Genomic DNA, 15,947 nt, shown 5'->3' with positions numbered 1-15,947 from the left:
CTGTACAGAGTTAATCCCTCAGTGAATTAAAAAAAAGTCCATGAACACTAGAGGGTGTTTGTAATCCCCACTTTACAATGCACTCCTGTCATTTTATCTCTCATCAAATCCACATTTTCAGTCTTTTTCACCTCTTTAGTGGGAGTTCAACCATTCCCACACTCCACCTACTCCCAGTGTCACACTCCCTGTCATTCTCAAATCCAATCTGATCCTGTTATATCACCAGAAAGAATCCCGGAGCAAGCCCTTATCTGACGGTTTTAGTTGCTGCCTTCTCTTCTCTTGATTTCTGTTGTTACGTAATAAGCATGAAATACTTTGTCCTTCTTGTATGAACGTGGCAAAATAGATGGATCCAGAATAAACCATTAATATCTCAGGGTCTTTCTTAGGGAATAGAGTTGGCATGCAAACTTGTCAGTCGGTATAATGCCATCTATTGTAGTTTTAAGACTTCCCATCCATGTTGGAATAAGTCAAGCATAAAAGTACATCTTTCACCCTGGATATAATCTTGTGTCCAACGAAAGTGCATCCCTGAAAACTGTTACTGTCATCTGAACAATCAAAGTACCTGGCAACGTTACTGACAGACTGCATCAGATAAGACTGAGATGTCTAATAGATGATGTAATATTGCATCAGCACTTGCGTTCAGTTTGTAACAATTGTGTGCACTGCTTTTGACTGTTTAGTCATAACAGGGGACTTGAATGTGCATGTGGATGTAGCCCATAACAAGGAAGCTAAAGAGCTCACTGCTGTCTTTGAAATGTTTGGTCTAACTCAGTATGTGACTGAGCCCACCCACAACAGAGGGCACACTCTAGATGTGCTCATTTCAAGGGGTGTTGTTATTTCAAACGTGGATGTCGTCGATGTTGCTTTATCTGATAATTTCTGTGTTTTCTTCGACCTGTCTGTTACACTCAAACCAGCAGCCGGGTCTGCAGTTGTTTGGGGAAGACTCATAAATGACAGAACAGGGACACAGTTTATGTAAATGATTAGGTTTGAGAACACCCCGTGTTTTAATGTTGATGATCTGTTGAACTCTTACACATCAAGTCTCTTAAATGTTTTGGATACCAGTGCTCCTGTCAAGGTTAGAATGGTTAAAAGTAGGCAAAGGGCGCCATGGAGGAAAGAAGAGTCGGTTAGGGCACAGAAAAGGGAGTGCCAGAGAGCCGAACGGAAATGGCGCAAGTCAAAGCTCCAGGTTCATTATGAGACTTACAAAGAAAAGCTATGTGTGTTCAACCAGACTTTGCGTAGAACAAGAGAGAGTTATTTTTCTGAAATCATCAAAAACTGCAGTAACAACTCTCGTGTCCTGTTTGCTACAGTAAACAGATTAACAAAGCCTCCAGTTTCACTGCCTTTAGAACTCATTTCTACATCCAAGTGTAATGAGTTTGCAACATTTTTTAATGACAAAGTTCAAGGCATTAAGAATGCAATAATTTCCACAATACAAATAACTACTCTGCAGCCAGCTAGACACCTAGAGATGACACATTTCACACCCGTCACTGACAAAACAGTCGAAGAGACCATCTGCAGTCTGAGTTCATCAACGTGCTGCCTTGATGAGTTGCCCACTAGATTCCTAAAGTCTGTGCTGAGCAGTTTGTTACCACAACTCGCTCATCTAGTCAACATCTCACTCCAGACTGGAACATTTCCAAAGGCCTTAAAAACTGCTGTCATTAAGCCCCTTCTAAAGAAGAGCAATCTTGATGCCACAGTCCTGAACAACTACCGGTCCATATCAAACCTGCCATTCTTAGGCAAAGTCCTAGAAAAAGTTGTATACCAACAGTTTAGTGATTTTCTCCTGTCTAACAATGCTTTTGATACTTTCCAATCAGGCTTTAGGCCCCACCACAGCACTGAGACAGCTCTGATCAAGGTGACAAATGACATCCGCCTGAACACAGATGCAAGTAAAGTCACAGTTTTAGTTCAGTTTGACCTGAGTGCTGCCTTTGACACAGTTGACCATACGGTCTTATTACAGAGGTTAGAAGACTGGGTGGGAATCTCTGGTCGTGCATTAAACTGATTCAAGTCCTATCTGGAGGACAGGAAATATTTTGTTGAAATTGGTAACTGTGTCTCAGACCAAATGGCTATGACCTGTGGGGTTCCCCAGGGGTCAATCCTGGGACCCGTGCTGTTATATCTGTACATGCTTCCATTAGGCCAGCTAATACGCAGCTATAATGTGTCCTACCACGACTATGCAGATGACACTCAGATCTACGTGTCACTGACAGCAGGAGAACACAGGACTGTAGATACACTGTGTTGCTGCATCGAACAGATCAGTGTGTGGATGCAAAACAATTTTCTCCAGCTAAACTCAGACAAAACTGAAATCATTGTCTGTGGCCCACAGAAACAAAGAGAAAGTGTTATCAGTTACCTTGAGTCTCTCTCTCTTAAACCTAATAATCAAGTTAGAAATCTCGGGGTAATATTGGACTCAGACCTGAACTTTAACAGCCACATTAAATCAGTAACATCAGCAGCTTTTTACCATCTAAAAACATTGCCAAAATCAAAGGAATAGTGTCTAAACCAGACTTAGAGAGACTGATCCATGCATTTGTCTCCAGCAGGTTAGACGACTGTAACGGCCTGCTCACTGGGCTCTCTAAACGGGCTGTAAGACAGCTGCAGTACATCCAGAATGCTGCTGCTCGAGTCCTGACTAGAACCAGGAAATACAACCATATTAGTCCAGTGCTCAGGTCTCTGCACTGGCTTCCTGTCACTCAGAGAATAGACTTTAAAACAGCTCTGCTTGTGTACAAGTCTCTTTATGGTCAAGCGCCAAAGTAAATCTCTGACATGTTAGAGCTATGTGAACCAACTCGGGCTCTGAGAACCTCTGGGAGGGGTCTCCTGCTGGTGCCCAGAGTCAGGACTAAACAAGGTGAGGCTGTGTTTCAGTTTTATGCTCCTAAAATCTGGAACAGTCTTCCAGAAGATGTGAGACAGGCCTCAATTCTGACAATGTTTAAATCCAGGCTGAAAACAGTTCTATTAAGCTGTGCATATGACACCTGAAAGTATTTTATCTGCACTCTTCACTTTTAAATTAATTAATAAATGATTATTTTTTTATATTTTTATTTTTCCCCCTCTTCTTTGATTGCTTTTAACTGTGTTTTAATTTTTATCTTTTAAATGCCTCGTCTTTATGTAAAGCACATTGAGTTGCCTGTGGTATGAAATGCGCTATATAGATAGAGATGCCTTGCTTTGCGTTGCCTAATAATGCCAAGGTCATGGGTTCAATCCCCATACTGGCCAAGATTCCACAAACATCAACAGCAAAATCAGATGTGTAAAGACCTTTCCAGAACACATCACTTTTGAAGAACCTTGCAAATATTCTTTGCACTTAAACCAGTTGCAGCATTCAGTGCTGTTTAAGCATCCAAATCTTTTAAACTCAGCTCTGATGGCAACACTCATTCATGCATCAATATATTTTGTGCTGCTTGTCCTGCACCGGTTCCCAAGCTAACACAGGACAGCAAAAAGGATATAGTTGTAAGACTTCTCCAAGTCTATAAAACGCATTTAGACTGGTTTGGCCCAGGCACCCTTGTGTTTCTTAGCAAACGTAAGGAGCTGTTTCAGTGATCCACCACTAGGGACAAAACCAAACTATTCTTCCTGAATCTGAGACTCTACTTTCCGCCTGACACTTCAGTCCAGCACCCTGTCACAAACTTCCCCAGGGAGACTGAAAAGCTAGATACCCCTTTAGCATGAACACACCTTTTGGGGGATACCAGCCCGATCTGCAAATCCAGTGGCACTTTCTGCTACTTTCACATTATGCTGAGCATGCATGTCAATTGAGACGGTTGTGCAACACCAGTGTTGTCCCAGTTACGATGAGATGACAATCAGTTTGAACACACTAGAGACCACGTGGCCTAATGGATAAGGCGTCTGACTTCGGATCAGAAGATTGAGGGTTCGAGTCCCTTCGTGGTTGTGCAGTTGAGCTGGATGCTGTCATTACTGCATAGAAATTGTGCCTTCAAGAGCACTGAACCAAGTACTCATCAAATAACATCATGGAGGAAGCTGGAAAAAGCTTCGCTAGTTCTCGCAGAAATCCTCTTAAAAGCATGCTATTTAAGTCCAAGGAGGGTCTGTTACTCTTAAAATAAAACTGATGTTACGCGACGCTCTTGGCTTCCCCATACTGCCACTATGTAGTGTGCATGCGAACACTATTTCTTCAAACTCGCCTAATACAAGAAAACAAAGTGTCCCTTTTTTCAGTGCTGGATCTGCTTTAATTTTAGCATTCCTATAGAGACTGTAACAGTAGGTCATAGAATTTAAAGTGAAAGCTTTCGCGGGCCGTCCAATGGCTTCAATTCTGGAACAAATTTGCTGTTAGGGCACCCCAAAAATAGGCAGGTTAGCTCAGCTGGTCAGAGCATGGTGCTAATAACGTGGCCTAATGGATAAGGCGTCTGACTTTGGATCAGAAGATTGAGGATTCGAGTCCCTTTGTGGTTGTGCAGTTGAGCTGGATGCTGTCATTACTGCATAGAAATTATGCCTTCAAGAGCACTGAACCAAGTACTCATCAAATAACATCATGGAGGAAGCTGGAAAAAGCTTCGCTAGTTCTCGCAGAAATCATCTTAAAAGCATGCTATTTAAGTCCAAGGAGGGTCTGTTACTCTTAAAATCAAACTGATGTTACGCGACGCTCTTGGCTTCCCCATACTGCCACTATGTAGTGTGCATGCGAACACTATTTCTTCAAACTCCCGTAATACAAGAGAACAAAGTGTCCCTTTTTTCAGTGCTGGATCTGCTTTAATTTTAGCATTCCTATAGAGACTGTAACAGTAGGTCATAGAATTTAAAGTGAAAGCTTTCGCGGGCCGTCCAATGGCTTCAATTCTGGAATAAATTTGCTGTTAGGGCACCCCAAAAATAGGCCGGTTAGCTCAGCTGGTCAGAGCATGGTGCTAATAACACCAAGGTCATGGGTTCAGTCCCCATACTGGCCAAGACTCCACAAACATCAACAGCAAAATCAGATGTGTAAAGACCTTTCCAGAACACATCACTTTTGAAGAACCTTGCAAATATTCTTTGCACTTAAACCAGTTGCATTATTCAGTGCTGTTTAAGCATCCAAATCTTTTAAACTCAGCTCTAATGGCAACACTCATTCATGCATCAATATATTTTCTGCTGCTTGTCCTGCACCGGTTCCCAAACTAACACAGGACATCACAAGGGATATGGTTGTAAGACTTCTCCAAGTCTATAAAACGCATTTAGACTGGTTTGGCCCAGGCACCCAAGCACCCTTTGTTTCTTAGCAAACGTAAGGAGCTGTTTCAGTGATCCACCACTAGGGACAAAACCAAACTATTCTTCCTGAATCTGAGACTCTACTTTCCGCCTGACACTTCAGTCCAGCATCCTGTCACAAACTTTCCCAGGGAGACTGAAAAGCTAGATACCCCTTTAGCATGAACACACCTTTTGGGGGATACCAGCCCGATCTGCAAATCCAGTGGCACTTTCTGCTACTTTCACATTATGTTGCGCAGGCATGTCAATTGAGACGGTTGTGCAACACCAGTGTTGTCCCAGTTACGATGAGATGACAATCAGTTTGCACACATTAGAGACCACGTGGCCTAATGGATAAGGCGTCTGACTTCGGATCAGAAGATTGAGGGTTCGAGTCCCTTTGTGGTTGTGCAGTTGAGCTGGATGCTGTCATTACTGCATTGAAATTGTGCCTTCAAGAGCACTGAACTGAGTACTCATCGTATAACATCATGGAGGAAGCTGGGAAAAGCTTTGCTAGTTCTAGAAGAAATCCTCTTAAAAGCATGCTATTTAAGTCCAAGGAGGGTCTGTTACTCTTAAAATCAAACTGATGTTACGCGACGCTCTTGGCTTCCCCATACTGCCACAATGTAGTGTGCATGCAAACACTATTTCTTCAAACTCCCCTAATACAAGAGAACAAAGTGTCCCTCTTTTCAGTGTTGGATCTGCTTTAATTTTAGCATTCTTATTGAGACTGTAACAGTAGGTCATAGAATTTAAAGTGAAAGCTTTCGCGGGCCGTCCACTGGCTTCAATTCTGGAACAAATTTGCTGTTAGGGCACCCCAAAAATAGGCCGGTTAGCTCAGCTGGTCAGAGCGTGGTGCTAATAACGCCAAGGTCATGGTTTCAATCCCCATACTGGCCAAGACTCCACAAACATCAACAGCAAAATCAGATGTGTAAAGACCTTTCCAGAACACATCACTTTTGAAGAACCTTGCAAATATTCTTTGCACTTAAACCAGTTGCAGCATTCAGTGCTGTTTAAGCATCCAAATCTTTTAAACTCAGCTCTAATGGCAACACTCATTCATGCATAAATATATTTTCTGCTGCTTGTCCTGCACCGGTTCCCAAGCTAACACAGGACATCACAAGGGATATGGTTGTAAGACTTCTCCAAGTCTATAAAACGCATTTAGACTGGTTTGGCCCAGGCACCCAAGCACCCTTTGTTTCTTAGCAAACGTAAGGAGCTGTTTCAGTGATCCACCACTAGGGACAAAACCAAACTATTCTTCCTGAATCTGAGACTCTACTTTCCGCCTGATACTTCAGTCCAGCACCCTGTCACAAACTTCCCCAGGGAGACTGAAAAGCGAGATACCCCTTTAGCATGAACACACCTTTTGGGGGATACCAGCCCGATCTGCAAATCCGGTGGCACTTTCTGCTACTTTCACATTATGTTGCGCAGGCATGTCAATTGAGACGGTTGTGCAACACCAGTGTTGTCCCAGTTACGATGAGATGACAATCAGTTTGCACACATTAGCGACCACGTGGCCTAATGGATAAGGCGTCTGACTTCTGATCAGAAGATTGAGGGTTTGAGTCCCTTCGTGGTTGTGCAGTTGAGCTGGATGCTGTCATTACTGCATAGAAATTATGCCTTCAAGAGCACTGAACTGAGTACTCATCAAATAACATCATGGAGGAAGCTGGAAAAAGCTTCGCTAGTTCTAGAAGAAATCCTCTTAAAAGCATGCTATTTAAGTCCAAGGAGGGTCTGTTACTCTTAAAATCAAACTGATGTTACGCGACGCTCTTGGCTTCCTTATACTGCCACAATGTAGTGTGCATGCAAACACTATTTCTTCAAACTCCCCTAATACAAGAGAACAAAGTGTCCCTCTTTTCAGTGCTGGATCTGCTTTAATTTTAGCATTCTTATTGAGACTGTAACAGTAGGTCATAGAATTTAAAGTGAAAGCTTTCGCGGGCCGTCCACTGGCTTCAATTCTGGAACAAATTTGCTGTTAGGGCACCCCAAAAATAGGCCGGTTAGCTCAGCTGGTCAGAGCGTGGTGCTAATAACACCAAGGTCATGGGTTCAATCCCCATACTGGCCAAGACTCCACAAACATCAACAGCAAAATCAGATGTGTAAAGACCTTTCCAGAACACATCACTTTTGAAGAACCTTGCAAATATTCTTTGCACTTAAACCAGTTGCAGCATTCAGTGCTGTTTAAGCATCCAAATCTTTTAAACTCAGCTCTAATGGCAACACTCATTCATGCATAAATATATTTTCTGCTGCTTGTCCTGCACCGGTTCCCAAGCTACCACAGGACATCACAAGGGATATGGTTGTAAGACTTCTCCAAGTCTATAAAACGCATTTAGACTGGTTTGGCCCAGGCACCCTTGTGTTTCTTAGCAAACATAAGGAGCTGTTTCAGTGATCCACCACTAGGGACAAAACCAAACTATTCTTCCTGAATCTGAGACTCTACTTTCCGCCTGATACTTCAGTCCAGCACCCTGTCACAAACTTCCCCAGGGAGACTGAAAAGCTAGATACCCCTTTAGCATGAACACACCTTTTGGGGGATACCAGCCCGATCTGCAAATCCAGTGGCACTTTCTGCTACTTTCACATTGTGCTGCGCATGCATGTCAATTGAGACGGTTGTGCAACACCAGTGTTGTCCCAGTTACGATGAGACCACGTGGCCTAATGGATAAGGCGTCTGACTTCAGATCAGAAGATTGAGGTTTCGAGTCCCTTCGTGGTTGTGCAGTTGAGCTGGATGCTGTCATTACTGCATAGAAATTATGCCTTCAAGAGCACTGAACTGAGTACTCATCAAATAACATCATGGAGGAAGCTGGGAAAAGCTTTGCTAGTTCTAGAAGAAATCCTCTTAAAAGCATGCTATTTAAGTCCAAGGAGAGTCTGTTACTCCTAAAAAACCAAATTCAAACTGATGTTATGCAACCCTGTTGGCTTCCCCATACTGCCACTATGTACACTATGTAGTGTGCATGCGAACACTATTTCTTCAAACTCCCCTAATACAAGAGAACAAAGTGTCCCTTTTTTCAGTGCTGGATCTGCTTTAATTTTAGCATTCCTATAGAGACTGTAACAGTATGTCATAGAATTTAAATTAAAATTTTTCTCGGGCCGTCCAATGGCTTCAATTCTGGAACAAATTTGCTGTTAGGGCAAGTTTGAGTCTACCTGAGTCGGAGGGCTTCAAGAGCACTGTACCAAGCACTCAGCAAATTAAAAAAAAGTCTTTAAAAGTCCTAAAAAGACCTGCTGATAACGTCCAAATCTGCAATACCAAAGGCAAGCTGTATAGAATGTTTGTGTGACTTAAATAGGTAAAAGAAAAAAATCTGGAAGCACTTAAAGTAAAAAGATGATTTTATTCAAAGTCCTATTTGAGTTCATCAAATTAAGTCAGAATTTTAAACGGAATGATTGAAAGACAGATCAATCTAAGGATCTTTGAAATATTATTTAGCTTTGCTTTAACTTCTGTTTTAGTAGTACGCTAGATTCAAAATTCAAACAGATGCTATGATCTGCAGTAATAAACTCCAAAAAAGGTTAGCCATTTCACTCTAAATCAGCTTCTGTGTCTTGAACATGTTAGGCTTTTGCTGAACTTGTTCCCTCAGATAGAGATAGACCAAAGTTTTTTGGTCATCATCATTGGTCAAAGTACACCCGTTTGTCCACAGTGTCACCGTCGCTGGCTTTCACTCGGGCACCATCATCAATACATCTTACATTCAGAATTAATGGGGAAAGCTGTAACTCAAGAGCGAGCAGTCATTCAGCAGTCAGAAGGCCAGAGACCCACATAATCGAGTGTCCTTGAGTAACCCAAGATTTTCCGGAGTTTGGCCTCACGGTTTATTACAAAGTGAGAATGAGTCTTTATTAATGGCCCGTTTCACACAGAAACTGCTCCATAATGTCAAAAATTAGACCCCCTCGTTATGCCTCTTATGCCTATTCACACTGAACCAAACAAAGCCAGAATAATGACGCCCCAGTGTGTGCTTTCAAATAGCAAGCCAATGTTCCGGAAAAAGAGGCGTGACGTGTAACACAGCAGTCCCTGTGTACAGTGTGTCCTGTTGGATCCCCTTTTTAGATGGATTTGGCTCTTGTGGCAAACTCCACTTAAAGGAACAATAATTGCAGACACACACTCCACCCCTGCACCTTTCATACTTTAAAAGTACAACAGTCCCAACTTGAACAGGCTTTGTGAAATGACTTACTGTTGAATCAATCAGGGAACCGTTAATGGCCGTGCCTCTGGGGAAATCGACAGTATTTTTGGGTTTCTGTCAACAGATATTTAAATAATAAGTAACGGCCTTATGTGCGTCTGTTACAGCTCGGTGTGCCAAACATTGTTTGAGTGTAGATCAATTTTAAAATAGGCTATGATAAAAATCTAAATTGTCATCAGACGACAGCCAGTAGTTTTGAGATTGCCTTAAAGGTGGGGATTTTTTTACATATTGCTTGAAACAGAAGGACTTGTTGATACATTATTGATATGTAAAAAGGATTCTTGATTACCAAAAATGCAAAGTTAAAAAAGCAGAACTGGGGAAATATTTTGCACAACTTAAAAAACGTTAAAAGCTGTGACTTCATGGCTAATCTAGTCATATCATTGTCAGAGCAGTCATTTGTTTTAACTTTGTACAGTAGAGCTAAATAGAAAATGAAAGTCAATATTCCTTCAAAGGACCAACAGCTCATTTGCTCTAAAGTCTTCAGCTACTTTGTTGTACCACTGGAAGCTGTTTCTAGTCTCTAAAGTCTCTAAAGCATCCACAGCGGGTAATGTCACTCTCCTCAGAGGCCCATACTTGACTCGCAGCAGTGCTGCTGGCACGGGGGCAGTAAGGTGATCTACAGGCTATCAGCAGGCCATCAGTATCATCCAGGGTATCTTTGTCATCTCTGGCATGTTCCAACTGGCTCCATTTCCATTACTACATCACAAAATCAATGATGAAAGATAGCTGTACTCAAGGGTCTTTACAGCCCACTATCAAAGAGGAGAAGTGATCTCCTTCGATTAAGTTTTGAAATTAAGTCTTTGTGTTATCTCTGGTTGCTCAGTGTTTCCACATGCCACCTGAATGCCATAACAGTGCTACTTTATGGTGCCGCATTCCCTGCCACCACTTATCAGGACAATACTGAAAGGAGCCAACCGTTTGTTAAACCTCACATTTTCAGGCACACTTGAACACAAGCTGCAGCTCAGTTTCACAGTCACTCACTCTGTCAGATGGCATCAGTTTGATCTTGCATAAAACAAAAACCTCGAAATTTTAGACAGGTATCAGAACAAGGCAAAACTTTGTCTAGCCTACCCTCCGCCCCTCCTGTACACACACACACCCCACCCGCTGACCCCCACCACCATATGCCAAAAATTATCATACAAGTTTCTCTTTGTATCCATATTTAAAGCATGATGGAGAAGAATTGAGCCTTTATATGAGGGGAAGGCTGTGTGTTTATCCAGCAGCGCCAGCACCAGGAAACAAGAGAAAGCCCCCATTGCTGCTGGTGGAAGCAGGAAAGAGTCTGAGACTGCGGGGCTGGCGGGAGGAGAGGTGAATGGAGACATGGAGAGGAGAAAGAGAAAGAAACCCTTTGAGTGACAGTAATTTAGAAACCCAGCTTTTTTTTTCGTGATTTTCCTGCTTTTGGGAAAACATACAGACTTCTAGGTAGCACTTGGGACAAAATCAAAGATGTCTTTTACCATCAAAGGTGTGTGTGTGTGTGTGTGTGTGTGTGTGTGTGTGTGTGTGTGTGTGTGTGTGTGTGTCCGCACGTTTGTGTGCGCGCCAGTTTGTTTGCAAGTACCTGCATGTAACCTGCAAATCTCCATGTGAAATACACAACAATAGAAAACTCATCACAAAGATTGAGCTAGAAATTTTACAGAATACTTTATATGAAAATAAATCAAAAGTAGAATATACATGTTATATAATATACATGTAATTTATTGGATACTTTTGCGTCAACCATGTTAAAGGGAAAGGGAAAGGTACCAGACCGAACATTAACGTCTGTTAAACTAAACTGGCTTTGTGCAGACCTCTACGTCTTAAAAACATTCATGATACATGGGTTTTTGTGTAGTTTTACAAAGGGATTCATGTGCTGTTGCATTTACAGTGAAATTTATTTGTATTTCTACAGCGCTCCAAAACACATTTTTTTGTGATCTAAAATGGAAAATAAGCTTTGCAATCTATTTAGCTTTAACCTACTGTGTTTGTTAAACGATCACAAAGCATCATTCATTCACTCATGTTTAAGGACATGATTACATTTTCATTTGTACATCCAGTAAGAAAATAATTTGATGTAGTAGAACGGTCAGAGAGCATTTTTTGAACTGACCGTTTGGTTGCATCAAGGCTAAGATTATGTGTCACTTTAAATTACATGAAAGTGTGTTTATTATGGCTGCCATTCTACATTTGTTTGTAGCATAGCTTTTGTACATCCTCAGAAATGAACACTATGTTATATGCAATATGCAATGAGGGTGACCACTAGAGGCGGTGTAGGGGCATATGTGACTGGATATCCAAGGCTTGTAATTCAAGGGCTTCAAATACCTTCAACAAATGCCACAGCTGTGTCTTTTACAGTCATTCTATTAACATCAGTCAAATAGTTTCCTCCTTTATTATCTCCAAGCTCATAATTTACATTATGATAATGTGAGAGTTCTGTAAGGTCTCAGTTTCCTGGTGGGGTCCCGTGTTGGGATCCTCGAATAAAACTATGTGAACAATTAATGCTGACAACAAAGCGGAGTTTCTAAATGAGTATGATGATAAAAACAAGTATGTTCTTTGGCCTGGCCTAATATAAATGGGGGAGTGGGGATCCGTTTTGGCATTAAAACGAAGGGTTAGAGTTAAGAAAACATTGCACATCCCTTGCATGTTAACCCGATTTTCTTTTTTTCAGCTTTACCACACAGCAAGTCCTGGCCCATCTGTAAATGATACATAGTTTAAGCACCAAATAATACAAACTACCACATTCCTTGAAAGCCGTGCTGTCCATCCATCCATTTTCTATACCAGCTTAATCTGTCGGTTTCTATACCCGACAGTAAATCCCAGCGGTCATCGGGCATGAGGCGGGGTACACCCTGGACAAGCCGACAGCCCATCACAGGGCCACACAGAGACAAATAATACAAACAACCACTCACACCTAGGGACAATTTAGAGACACCAATTAACCTAACATGCATGTTTTGGATGGTGGGAGGAAGCCGGAGTACCTGGAGAGAACCCATGCATACATGGGTATCCACACAGAAAGGCCCCTGCTGGGAATTGAATCTAGAACCCTTTTGCTGTGAGGCGATGGTGCTAACCACCACACCACCGTGCAGCCCAAGTTGTGCTGTGTGTCAAGAAAAGAAAAAGATCCATTTGTTCCATCTGCACAAATAAAACAAGTTTTTTTTCAGGCCTAATTCACAATGGTACTGATCTTACCCACTATGGCTGGATTAACTGCCCTGGAGGATCAGGGACGAATATCTTGTCATTTAATTGTCAGAGAAACTTGGACATCACATTTGAACACACATAATGCCACTGTGTCTTAACTTTCCAATATGCAGGGTAGAATGATGGACTTTAGAAGGTCCCAGTCATCTGAAACAGATGCGATGGTGACCTCTCGCAAAATGCTCTTTAGCTTGAAGCTTTCATGGAACCTATCACAATGGTGAAAACAGAGGGGAAGTTTTGTTGTAGATGGACGAGGTGTACCTTCAACTTTGTGGTCATCATAGTTAGTGGGTGTATCTTAGGCATCAAATTTTCATCACAACCCACACAATTTGTTCTGATGCAACTATGTAAAACACTCAAACTAAGCAAATTTAAAGTTTATACATTAACAGCTCAAGTCTTCTCTGTGAAAGTCTCATGTTTTACGACAACCAACACTTGTCGATCATGAAACCAGCCCGACCCTCCAAGGTGAAAAATGTCTCTAACGGTATGCCAGTGCGTAAAATTTGATGCCAATTAATTCTGATCAAGCATCAGTATGAGTTGTGAGTGACATCTCTTATATGATACATATCTCCTTTTGCTTCCATTTCTCTTTAATGCTGCGTTAAGAAAATGTGATCCTCTACATGTTTTAGCATCTCATCCTCTTAAAGTCCTGAAAATATTATGAAACTACAAGCCAGCCAATTCCTGAGTGGAGGACAAAGTGTCGGAATGCAGGGTTTATAAATGGTCCTACTGATGGATCTGTGTTTTTGCTTGTGTCAAACAGACCCAGGACTGAATGGGCCTCGTCATGACCCTCTGGCCTCGGTTCCACATTCGGGGCGCTCAGGAAGGCCTGCGGCTTGGAGGTTTGAAACCACAACGACCTTCTCACTCTGTTCGTTTCGTTTTTTGGGGATTTTTTTTTTATATAGAAATGAGACACTGGATAAATTACATTGAATATGAAGGGCCCCCTTGTTCGCTTGGAATAATAAAGAAAGGATACCCTGGTGGAGAACTTTGCAGCAATTTTGCCTGTAAGAGTGCAAAAGTGTGTCTGGGCTGGCTGAGCGAGATGGTGTAGAGGGTAGATATAGAACAGGGGGGGGGGGGCTGTCTCATTTCCTCATGATGGATGAGCCTATTAGCTGCCCTGTGTTAGCGTAGGTTTAACCTTACATGTAGGTGGCACACACCATGGCTAATTCCAGCAGAGTGAAGGAACTGCCAGGGATAAGACGACTGGATCAAGGTTAGAAAATCATTTAATTAAAATCCGTTCCTCCACACAGCCAGCGATTATCCTGAATTTACTGACTAAAGAGATTTAAATCACAAGCCCTGTGAAGAAATTCTTCATGTACTGAAATGGAGTAAACAAACCCCTCTAAGAGCAAAGAAAGAGTAAAATGTTGAGACTATTTCATGTTAGGACTTTTTAATGCTGTTGTTTAATCAACTTCAATGAGCCTTTAAAATATTTCCATCTGGGTAGGTTGGTTGTTAATATGCAGACATCCTTTTACAAAGGAAGCTTTATTAAAGTTTAAGATTACAACAGACAAACAGTCAGAGGTAATCATCAGTTTTTTTTTAATCATTTGAAACATTTTGCATTTGTAAGATCAGAGATATTTTAGAAGACTGAGAGCTGGACAAAGTGGAAGCTGTTATTTGAAGAATTTACACATTACAGTTATTCATCAGTTTTGGCTTATTATAAATGTCAAACTCCAAAAAATTATATTTCTGTAAACATGTACTGGATATGGTCCTGTTCTGTTTTTTTCTTTACCATCAACACAAAAAGACAATCAGTCAGCCAGAATGTTTTCATGTTGCGCTATTTGGATTCATACCGCTTCTCTGAGGTGTAAGAAAATTGTCTTTATACGTGTGACAAGTTATAAAAACTCAGATGCAAACCTTTCCAGTATCTCTTTATCTATGCATCTATCGCAGTTAAGCATCATCCCCCCTTCTTCTGTCATTTGTGTAATTTCAAACAGTTTAAATAAGAACACCACAACTCTGACAAAGTGGTTGGATATCATAGCTGGTGTAGATATTTGCCCTAAATGTATGTACATAATATCAACTCAGTTGTGCTCTTTTAACTTTCAAAATATAATCACGGAATTCGAAAGATGCCACCACAGTTATATTTTATGACTGTTGAAATAGATTTGCTTCATAACAGTACCAAAAGGCAGCATTAACGGAGCATATAGTCACCAGAAAACAGTAGTCATATGCTATTTTTAACTTTTTCAGGGTCAAAACAAACCGAGAATAGTCAGAATTCAGCCGTCACAAGTCTTCACTGTCTTTCCAGTCACTGATGTTCTGCTTTCCCATGACCCTTGCGGCAGTTAGTGATGTTGAAATCTGTTTTGAAGGTGGACAAGGTGAATTTGTTGATCTTAACAAAATAGTCACACGTGGCTGACCAGGTCATGGTTGAACCGAAGACAGTTGTTGAATAATTAACATTCAATTAGAATTTACACATGGATGCGTGTAAGTGCAACTGGAGTAGAAATGCGGGCCAGTCTTATAATCTGGGATTGGCAGAGTATGGCTTGTGCAACAGTAAGAAAAGCAGAATATGTGACTGTTATGTTTGACAAAAGTTTGCACGTTTTTCTCTTTCACTTTAAATTTTGTGGTGCACACTTGTTACAGTTTTCCCTTTCAGAGGTCTGAAAACTCAATATCAAAACTCTTCAAATTAGTGCTTATTCAAATGCTCAATAATCCTAATTTTGTCCACAAACATCCACAAATCCATCTCAAACTCCACGTGCTGATGAAGACCATGAGACATTGCTGAAATCCTCTCGAGTCAGCGGACAACTTAGTAAGTGCAGTGGAGATAAGTGTACAGATACCTCAGGCAGCCTTGTGACCTCTGATAATATGCATGATGGTGTACAGTACTGTAACTGGATATTTATAGAAGGGAAGAATCTGATTCATGCTCAGGCTGTATTGATA

General features: G+C 41.4%; 6 non-coding genes across 6 annotated transcripts; all 6 read left to right on the top strand.

Moving 5' to 3' along the window:
- The first annotated feature begins 3,948 nt into the window (after positions 1 to 3,948).
- On the top strand, positions 3,949 to 4,021 carry trnar-ucg (transfer RNA arginine (anticodon UCG)). The gene has a single exon. It is a non-coding gene; the product is annotated as a tRNA-Arg (tRNA).
- Positions 4,022 to 4,986: 965 nt separating this feature from the next.
- Positions 4,987 to 5,060, top strand: trnai-aau (transfer RNA isoleucine (anticodon AAU)). The gene has a single exon. It is a non-coding gene; the product is annotated as a tRNA-Ile (tRNA).
- A 631-nt stretch (positions 5,061 to 5,691) lies between these two features.
- Positions 5,692 to 5,764, top strand: trnar-ucg (transfer RNA arginine (anticodon UCG)). Its single transcript has one exon. It is a non-coding gene; the product is annotated as a tRNA-Arg (tRNA).
- A 429-nt stretch (positions 5,765 to 6,193) lies between these two features.
- Positions 6,194 to 6,267, top strand: trnai-aau (transfer RNA isoleucine (anticodon AAU)). The gene has a single exon. It is a non-coding gene; the product is annotated as a tRNA-Ile (tRNA).
- Positions 6,268 to 6,898: 631 nt separating this feature from the next.
- trnar-ucu (transfer RNA arginine (anticodon UCU)) lies at positions 6,899 to 6,971 on the top strand. The gene has a single exon. It is a non-coding gene; the product is annotated as a tRNA-Arg (tRNA).
- Positions 6,972 to 7,400: 429 nt separating this feature from the next.
- trnai-aau (transfer RNA isoleucine (anticodon AAU)) lies at positions 7,401 to 7,474 on the top strand. Its single transcript has one exon. It is a non-coding gene; the product is annotated as a tRNA-Ile (tRNA).
- The last annotated feature ends 8,473 nt before the right edge of the window (positions 7,475 to 15,947 follow it).

The sequence above is a fragment of the Odontesthes bonariensis genome, chromosome 9, assembly GCF_027942865.1.
Source record: "Odontesthes bonariensis isolate fOdoBon6 chromosome 9, fOdoBon6.hap1, whole genome shotgun sequence".
Lineage (NCBI taxonomy): Eukaryota > Metazoa > Chordata > Actinopteri > Atheriniformes > Atherinopsidae > Odontesthes > Odontesthes bonariensis.
This window is presented reverse-complemented; position numbering and strand designations above follow the sequence as displayed.